This window comes from Lipotes vexillifer, unplaced genomic scaffold (genome assembly GCF_000442215.2).
Source record: "Lipotes vexillifer unplaced genomic scaffold, Lipotes_vexillifer_v1.1 scaffold1122, whole genome shotgun sequence".
NCBI classification, from domain to species: Eukaryota; Metazoa; Chordata; class Mammalia; order Artiodactyla; family Lipotidae; genus Lipotes; species Lipotes vexillifer.
This window is the reverse complement of record NW_006798649.1, coordinates 1,719,196-1,728,778: the sequence shown is the minus strand read 5'-3', so window position 1 is coordinate 1,728,778 and position 9,583 is coordinate 1,719,196. Positions and strand designations below refer to the sequence as shown.

Here is a 9,583-nt window from a genome sequence, read left to right as displayed (position 1 = left end):
GGGGGGGGGGGGGGGGGGGGGGGTACGAGCTCGCACGCGCGGGCCCCGGGTGACAGCCGCGCGCCTCGGCCAGGTAGGGGCGCGCCCGCCCTTCTCCGCGGGGAGGGGGTCCCGGCGCGGGAAGGGGAGGGGCGCTGCGCGGCCGAGCTCCGTGGTGTCGCGTGTTTTGCGCCCCGCGGGACCCGCGCGCCCAGCCCCGTGAGTCCCAGGGGAGCTGACGGGGCTGCGGGCGCCCGGGTGCGCCCCCTCTTCCTGCACCAGGCCGGCTGCGGGGTGCTCGGGTCTCCGCGGAGGCGGGCCGGGCTGGAGGCGCCGGGTCCCCCGAGTCCCGGGCCGGGCGACGGGGTGGGCGGGGAGAGGCGCCTCCCCGGACCCCCGGGCCGGGCAGACGGCGGGCACAGCGGCCGCTCGCTCCTGTTGCCGCCTCCCGCGTCAGAGTTTTCTTTGGAAAGTTGCATTTATTTTCTTCCCTTGTCTCGGCTTCACCGGAAAGGGGCAGGATGAGTCACCGTGGCGCGCACAGTCCGGGACCTGGGAGCCGGGAAAGGGGTCGGCGGTCGGGACGACGCGGGGTGCTCGGGCGCGGGCCAACTTGCTTGGGGAGGAGTGAGAGGTTATTAAGGAGGGAAAGGTGGCTGAGCCCTTTCGGACGTTAGTCTTGGGGCTTGGCTCTGGGCAGAGTTGGGCTGGAGTGTGTGCCCCGTCCTGCGCCTCGGTTATCCCTCATGGGAGGAGGAAAAAGAGAGGGCGTCTTTATCCTTGCCTCCCGGGCTCAGGTAGGGATGGTGAGAATCCTGAGATCAGCAGACAGGTGTGATGAGGTGATACCTGGGCATCCACTACAGCTTCTCAGGCCTCTGCGCTTAGGCATGGCAGGCCTGCTGGAGAAGGCCCCAGGGACCCGCAGGGTTGCTCCTGAGTGAGGGTCAGTCCTTCCTATAGTCTTCTGTTATCCCCAGGCGCTGCAGCCCTGTCAGTTGATCTTGCCCTTGACCTCTGAATCAGTTTCCTCTTCCTGACAGACACCCTTGACCTGCTCAGCTTCCCCCCACTCCCCAGGGCCACACCTTCCCCTTTCTTTTTTCCCAAGGGGCCAGAGTTGAGGGTAGGGAGGGGTTTGGCATGGTGGGTACCTGCTGAGGACTTGCCCTTCAGCTGTTACACGGACCCGATCCCAGTGGAGCCGGGACTAAGAATAGCCCAGCTGCTGTCTTGCTGCCCTGGAGTCTGCAGCCAGGCACAGCCAGTGGATGGGGGCCTAGAATGACCCTTGCTGGGCTCCTGAAAGTGTTGCTCAGGGGTTGGGGTGAGGCCCTGGGGGCTTCTGGCTGCCTTTCATGATGCACTTAGCACTTCAGAGCGGGACAGCCTTGGTGTTGGACTCACCTGCCCAAGGCCTGGGGAACAGGCTGGCATATGGGGGTGGGGAGGGCAGGGCCAGGAAGTGTAGGCTGATGATTTCCTCAGGCTTCCCTACAGAGCAACTTCTAGGGTGTGAGTGCAAAGTTATTTGAGGTCACAGTCCTTTTTGTTGGATGGGTCTCATCCTCTCATTCCTCCCTTATCTCCTCCCCACAAGATTGTCTGGAGCTGGGACTCTGTTGTTCTAAAAGTGCTCAGAAAAATGGAGCTCGAGTCAGCAGGATGAATCTGAAGGTACAGATACAGTTGTGGGTGAATGTACAGCTGTGGACATTCAGGCCCCACCTTAGTGGAGATGTGATTGGGGCGGGGTGGGGGGAGTTTTCCTTTGTACTCTCGGTGTGTATAGTGAACTTGCCTGTTCCTTCTGGCTCTGAGGTGTCCCGAAGGAGGAGCTGGACAGTGATCCTTGGTGGCCCAGTGAGGTACCTCCAGGCCACTGGGTGGTGGGAGGATGGCATGTATTCCCCTCTCTCAGCCTGGGTAGGGCTCTGGAGGCAGAGAGGCAGGGATCATCTCAGGACTCCAAAAGTGAAATTAAGCTCTATCATTTGGACCATTGGAGCCTGATAACACAGCATTATGGATAACAACCCAGACTCTCAGGTGTTTATATCCTGGCTGCTCCAAACTGGCTGTGGGACGAAGGGCAAGTTACTTAACCTCTTTTAAGTCTCAGTATCCCTGGCTGCAAAATGAGGATGATAGTAATAATGATAATATCTACTCTGTAGCTTTGTTATTTATGAAATAATAAATAGAACAAATATATATGTAAATATATAATTATATATATCTAAAACGTAAAAAAACACTACAGCTTTATTAAACCATACATACAGAGCACTGGACTGTGTGCCTGATAGGTAACAAGTGCTCAGTAAATGTTAGCTGGTATTAACTATATCTGCTATATCTACACCTGTGACCCAGTGGACAGCAGCACCCAGCCTGGGCATCTGTTCTTGGGTTCTCCTGTAGACCTTTGTTTCTTTGGGACCAAGGCCTCCTGGACTTCGGGGAGTAGGTATGACTAGTTGAGGCTGGCCTCTAGCACTCAGATGCCTGGGTTTGAATCCCATTTCCTCTTGCACAAGTTACTTCACCTCTCTGTGCTTCAGCTTCCTCCTCTGTAAAATGAGGATAACAGTACCTACCTCACAGTATTGTGAGGATTAAACGAGCTGATAAAAGCTCTGAGCCCAGCAGCTGCAAGTAAAAAGAGCTTGATAAACGTCAGCTGCTGTTATTTGGTAACAATGGAGGCAATCATTGTGGTTTACACTCAGGAACCAAAGTTTCTTCGCAAGGGAATGATACCATATACAAATGTACGTAAACTGTGAATGACACATTTGCAGTTGAACTTGTGGTCTTGTGCAAAGAACACACCAGGACTTGATGTCCTGGTCTCTCCCCTGTCAATACTGTGTGTGGTTTGTTTTTTAATCAGTCCAGAAACCCTTGCCCTGCCTGTTCCCTCAAGATGGTAGAAAGTGTCATGAAGTGATGGAGGTGAATATATATCCTGAAAGGTTGAGTGCCTTCTATGCAGAAAAGGTTATTTGTTCTGATTTTTGGAGAAATTGTGTGAGAGGGAGGGAGTGTTCTGCTCTGTCCTCCCCCCCCCGGCCCCGACAGCCCTTGGGATACTTTGCACTGCTTTCTGGTGTCAAGAAGAAAAACCCAGCCTGGCTTTCTGTGAACAGTCAGTGGCCCTGTTTGTTGGATAGCAAGGGTGGAGGCTGGACCAGTTGGTACCAGGCCCAGTGTCTTGAACGCTGATGCCACTTGACTCCCAGCAAATAGAGCTGGAGTGTGGGGCTTTGTCCAGTGTATTAAGTGTCCCTGCTTGGGGGCAGGGGCTGGTGACAGAGCCATCACGGGATGGTCCTGATGTCTGGCCAGAACTTCCTGTTTAATCCCTTTTTCTGCTACGTGGTCTGTGTTTCCTCCTCCGTGGGAAGAAGTCCACAGTTTTGTCACTGACCCTGACCGACTTGTGGGGCTTCTTGCTTCCGATGTTAGAGACAGGCCTACCTCACCTGTTGGCCTTGGTTTCTGTGTCTGTAAAATGTAGCTGATAATATTCACCTTGCAGAATTATGGTGAGGATTAAATGAGGTCGCCATATTTAGCAAGAAGCCTGCATAGACCAGGTGCTCAGTACATGTTTGTTCCTTTCCCCTTCTTTGTTAATTCTGGAGATCACTGTCTCTGGGAAGCTGGGATGAGCCAGCAAGAAGGAGGTTGAAGACTAGTCAAGGTTTGGGAGAAAGGGGTCCTCGACAGCTCGAGGTCCAGGCAGCCCTGGAGGAGGTGGAGGACTTGAGCTGGACAGGGTTCAGGTGAAAGGGAGAGGAGGTCCAAGGGAGGTCACTGGAACTGATGACTACTTTGAAAGCAAAAATAGGCCCAGTGCTGATGAATAGCCCCGTCTTGGGCCTGTGTCTCATGATTTGGGGTCTGGTATTCTTTGCACCACCCCTGACTGGGGAGGGGCTAAAAGGAGAGGTGGGTGCATATAGAAATCCCAGGCTCCAGCAGCTGTGTTTTGCAGACATCTACGCTTTGCATAGTTCCTACCTACTGGTCTCTCATGGCTCAGCCTTCTCTCGGAAGCTCTGGAGGCACTGAATATGTCCCACTGTAAGGACTTGGGTCTCAGCCCCTGCACCACCTCATTGTGCTCTGGTTGCACCTCGGCCCTTCTTCTGAAGGGGCTGAAGTCAGTTGTTTCTGAATCCCCAGCCCCTTCACAGCGGGCTTGCACACGCCCGGAGCTCAGTAGCGGTGGGTGGGTAGGCTTTAGTCTCTTTGACATTTCTCTGGGGAAGGTGAGGTTGTAATGCACTGAGGTATGCACTTCAAGGGTGGGCAAAGTAGGGCTCTTTAACAACAACAAAAAAACCACATCTTTTTTGGAGGCCCCTCACGCCCTGCTCACCCCTGAGTGGACTGTTTTAGAGAACACATCCCTAAGACTGAGTCCGTCCCGGAGCCCTCTGATGATAAATGGGGCTGGTCACAGACCTTAGGATAGCAGCGCTGAGAGAGCCTGGCCTCCTTCCTGTATCCATCACCTTCTAAGGGAGGCCAGGCAGCAGGGAGGGGACAAGGATGTGCATGGCTGGGGAGAGCTGCCTGGTCTGGCTGACTGGCAGAGTTCAAGTTCACTAGGAGGGAGGCTGTTCAGGTTTCACTTTGCAGGGGCTGTAGGGAGCAAGGGGCGGGGGGAACTTCCCAGTGGCCTGAACGTGCCAAGCTTCCCATTCTCCTGCGTTCCTCTGCCCCCACCCTGGGCCAAGGGATTTCTTGGTACCGCTACCCCCACCTTGTAGGTGAGTGTTTATTGTGGCCCAAGTAGAGAAAGAATTTAGTTACTGATTTCTGCCAGGAACAGAGTCCAGCTCTGGGAGGGAGCAGGGAAGAGGGCAATTCTGCCCCCAGATGTCTTGGTTACTCGGATCAGTTTCAGGTGACCGCTGACCCTTGGCACTCTGTTGTACTGGAGCAATGTGTAGGCAGGTAAAGGATGGGGTAAGCGCAGCTGGGAAGCCCTTCTCTACCTGGTTCTCCTTGGCTCTTATTGGTGGAAGGCTATAACCTCCCCCACCCCCGCTCCCCACCAGTGCCATGTGGCCTTGTCAGTGAGCACTCAGTGGGCACCTGTCCCTGGTGAGCACCCTGCCTGGGGCTGGGGGCGCGAGTGTGAGATCACAAAGCTGCACAGTTGTAAAGAACCTTAGACAGCATCTAGACTAGCTCTCATTTTACAGGTGCAGGAACTGAGTCCCAGAGAGGTAGAGTGGCTTATTCTAGGCTACACAGTTATAAGAGTTGCTGAAACTGGACTACACTGTCCAGGCTCCTACTTCAGTGCACTTTCTAGAATTTTCGAAAGGTTTGAATTTTCCATTCAGCCCTTTTTACCTGTGCAACTTTGGGTGTGTTAATGAATTTCTGAGACTCTATTTTCATCCTTGTGAAATAGGAATATTAAATAATTTGTAGGATTGTACAAATGGTATGAATTAGAGAAGGTTTGGCAGGTACATGCAGACACCTCCTGGACGGTTAGCAGGTGTCAGCCGCTGTGATTATTTTCCCTGTGGCTGGGAACCACCCTGTCTCCTAACTGGGGTTGCTTATCCCACCCTCCCTTTCCCTTTGCAGCCTCCAGCACCAGGCAGGTCTGCTGAGTGACCTCTGCTCACCTGCCGGGGCCACAGCACCTGGGGAGGCATTTACATTCTTGGCATTCCTCTCGCCTTTGGGGGCTGAAAGAGGCACTAGTGCCCAGGTGGGAGGCACGTGGGTGAGGGGGATGGAAGCTGAGAAGAGAATCAGTGTTGGTCCCCCTCCGACCTCTGCTGCTCCTGTTGGGAGTGAGAAACCCCCTCCCAGGTTTCTCGGCTGAGGAAGCCCAGACAACTGAAGTGGCTGCCAGAAACTTCCACATACTTCCTCCAAACGCACTACACGACTGTGAAGTTGGTGGTATTAATCTATGTTGCCTCGCCTGTCAAGTGGGTATACTCATTGTACCCGCCTCGTCAGGCGGCTGGAAGATTAAAACGCTGGGAAGAGTGCCTAGCATGCAGTAAACCTCAGTGTTAGCTGCTGTTAGTAATTGCAGATGAGGAAACTGAGGCTTAGGGAGGTCAGTTAACAAGGTCACATAGTTACAGTGACATATGGAGATGGCATGCAAACCCATGCCAGACCTCGGTCACCCTATAGAATGCACTGGGTTCGGGAATGTCTGGACTCAGAGGCCTGTGACACCTGGGGTGGAAGAGAGCTCCAGGTTGAAGAATACTGATTGTCTTGGTTTGGAGGGCACTTGGTCAAGGTGACCCTGAGTGACCTTGGGTCGTAGCTGTTTGCGGAAAGGAAGTCTGATTGGGAGGCACAGTTGCCTGGAGTCAGATGTGTGTCTGTTTTGACAACCCGCAGGGGGTTGCCACGTGATTCTGGGAGGGGTGCTTCGCCTAGACCAGCCAAGGTGAGGGTCAGGCCAGCCCCAGAATGCCTGTTGCTGGACTGGAAAGGGGAGGGGAGATCAGAGCAGGCTCCAGGGACTGCCCGCTGTCCCTTCCCCTCCCCTTCCCCCAACCTCCTCTGGCATTTGTTTCCTTTCAGAAGCTGGGCTGGGGCTCTCAGACGGGGCAACAAAAGCAACTTTCCTGCAAGCCACTGCCACCTGTTGGGTTTTCATACATTGCGGGTGAGCGGGGGGGAGGGAGCCGTTGCCCTTTTCCCAGTGTCTGCAGTGTGCCCCCTCTGCGCCCCCCAGGGACTGGGATTCTCTTTGCTGCCCAGTGTGGCGGGGCTCAGGAGCTGGAGGGGGTGGGGGCCCGCAGCAGCTGGAAGGGGAATTGAGCGGGAAGGGGCCGGTGCTGGCAGCCGGGAGGGAGTTTGATGGATTACTCTGTAGGCCGAGAGGTTTCTCCCTAATCCCCCTTTGTGTCCCGGCCTGCAGGCCCCTCACTCTCTCTGACAAGCTGCTAAGCAGAAGCCTTCCAGTCCGAGTGAAGAAAAGGCAGCGCAGCAGGGCGGACTCTAAATCCCTGGCCTCTGGGCCCGGGGGAGGCAGGAGCTAGGGAGCAAGTCTGGATGGGGGTGGGGCCTTCTCTCTGCTGATGTCGAGGTGGAAAGGTTGCACTCCGAGTGGGGTTCTCAGGTGTCTGTGGGAGCACTGGGAGGTTGTGGGTCTTCGCTCTTCGTGCAAATCACTGTTGCTTTCGGTAGGGTAGGCTTGGGGGGAGTAGACCCTTGCTTCTTTGGAATTACGCGTTTGAGCTCAGAGAATCAAAGACTAAATATGTGTTGGAAGGCATGGAAGCCGTGCTTAGACTAGTCCTGTGTCCCCCTCTCCCTAGCTGCCCAGGCAGAAATTCCCACAGCTCAGCATCCCTGACGAGGGGGTCTGTCACGGTGGAGAGCTCATTGCCTCACAAGGATGTTCATTTCCCGTCTGCTGTCTGGCCAGCGCAGGCTCTTTCTGGGCTGTCCCAAGACTCCTGTGGACCTGCTGTGAGGGCAGAGCTCATTTTGAGAGTGCAGTATGCTGGGTTTTACGAGGTAAGGCCAAGGGCACTGGTCCCCTAGGACTTCTTCTGTGCCCCCAACCTAGAGGATCTGGGAGAGCGCAACTTGGAATGAGATTCTGGGGTCCAGTCCGCTGTGGAGGAACAGGGGTCCCGCCTCCCGTGCAGTCTCACGTCCTCTACCTGTGGGCTTCTCCCCACCTGCAGTCCTGGCCTGGGCCAGATGGCCTGGGCTGGGGTGTGCGTTAGGGAGATTGGCCTGGAGTGACCCCACCCCTTTCTGCAGCTGAGTCATTATTCCTCGTGGCTGGCCTACCCCATCCCCAGTTTCCTTCTCTGCAGGGAGGGGCTTCCCAGTGGCCGCGTGAGAAAGAGCACAGTCTTTGTGAGCGTGGAGGGAGGACGCAGGGTCGCCGGCTCGCGGGGTCAGGGTGCGGCCGTTTGATGTGCCTGGCCGGCTGTGGGGACGCTGGCCCGCATAAAGAGGCCATAGAATTGCTGCCTGACACTGGCCCGCTGCGGGGCTGCCCCCAGCCCAGCTCCCTCTGACCTCTGTCCTTCAGTGGAGGGAATCTGCTCCCCCAGCTCCACCTCAGCCGCGAGGGGTGGCAGGAGCCCCTCTGAAAGCCCTCAAAGGCCTCTTTATATATCCCTCTGACACTCCCTTCCCAGAGGAGCTACCAGGAGGTGCCTTTCCTCTTGCCTCCTCCACTCTTGAATTTTGGAGAAAGTTCAGGCCAAGTTTGTTCCTGTTGCTCAGTTTCATTTCCCTGTGCTCCCTGCTGGGGCCTAACCTGAGGTAGTGGAGTGGGCAGGGATGGGGCATTCCAGCCTGGGAGGCTCTGTCCCATCCACTCACCACCTTTGAACCCTTAGGAGAGCTGCCCCCTCTGAGGGTTGGGCTGGAATTTCCTTGGTACGTGGGGGGATGGGGGTAGGCACTTAGGTCTTTCCTATCTCTTCCACCTCCCACTCTCAGGCTGCTTTCAGCCATTTATTCTGTAGGTAAGCATTTCCCAGGCCCCTTCTCATGCTAGGGTGGGTGCTGGAGAGTTGCAGTGGAGCCTACAGCCTGCTCTGGGGGTGCACTCGAAGTCTCCTGGTATCTGGAGCTGGGTAGGTAAAATGCAAGTTCCCCGAACGTGCCCCCGGCTCTCAGTCTCCCAGGGCTGGAGCTCTGCTCCCCCAAGTGTGAGGGAAGATGGCCTGGAGCAGAGCTCCCTAAAGGTTCCCAGAAGTCTCGGGTTTCCTCCAGCTTTCTTGCTGTCCCGTTATCAGGGGGCCCAGAAAAGGGGGGAGATATTTGGACCTTGAAAGGGACTTGTCCTCCTTAGAAGGCTGCTATTCACAAGGTTAGGCCAGACTCCCCCTTTCAAGTCCCTCCACTTCCCTCCTCTTCCTGCCCCCTCCCCACCAGGTGGGCACCCAGGGGCTGGCTCTTCTGGTAGATCTTCTGTTTGCCAGACCTGGCGCTCCAGGAGCAGTGGGGCAAGAGGGTCTGAGTCAGAAGCATCTCTGAGGCTGGAGGGGAGGGTTGGATCCTGTTTCCCCACCTGTATTCCTGAGGAGGCGGGGGAGCTCCTGAAACAGAGGGACCCAGCGGGGGATCTGTCACTTTCACGCTTTGGGAAGAAGTGTGCCCTGGGGCTGTGGATTGGACTGGGTGTGGCAAAGCGCTTCCTGTTCCCCTCTGAACCTGGGACCCTGGGGCCTGGGCTTTTCTGTTTGTGTCCTTGGGAAGAAGGCCCTGGAGGGGCCGCTGGTGATCTGAGCTTGTGCTGTGGGTGTCCTCTGTAGTTTCTTCCACATGACGGCTGGGGTGGGGATGCAGTGGGGGAGGCTGGGGCACTGGGGAAGGTGTAAGGGGGGGAAAGGGGGGCTTTGGAAGGGAGAGTACTCTTATGGGCTTGGACTTTTCTCAGGCACTCCTGGGCTGGGAAGAGTCAAGTCTGTGGCGGCGAGTGCGCCCAAAAGAGGGAGGACAGGCTCAGCAACCTAAGAGGAGAGGGGTGCAGAGCAGGGCTGGAGCCTGCCCACTTCCTACCCAACTCCTTTCAAGGAATTCCTTACCTGGTCCAGCCCCAGGTCACTGGGTAAAGCACCTCTGG

At 56.0% G+C, this 9,583-nt stretch overlaps 1 protein-coding gene across 1 annotated transcript in view; it reads left to right on the top strand.

Moving 5' to 3' along the window:
* The window catches only part of SLC45A3 (solute carrier family 45 member 3), a 17,603-nt gene continuing 8,020 nt past the window's right edge, over positions 1-9,583 (top strand). Inside the window, exon 1 of the mRNA XM_007470689.1 lies at positions 1-73. The gene's annotated coding sequence lies outside the window, so the exon portion shown is untranslated. The remainder of the gene's footprint in view (positions 74-9,583) is intronic.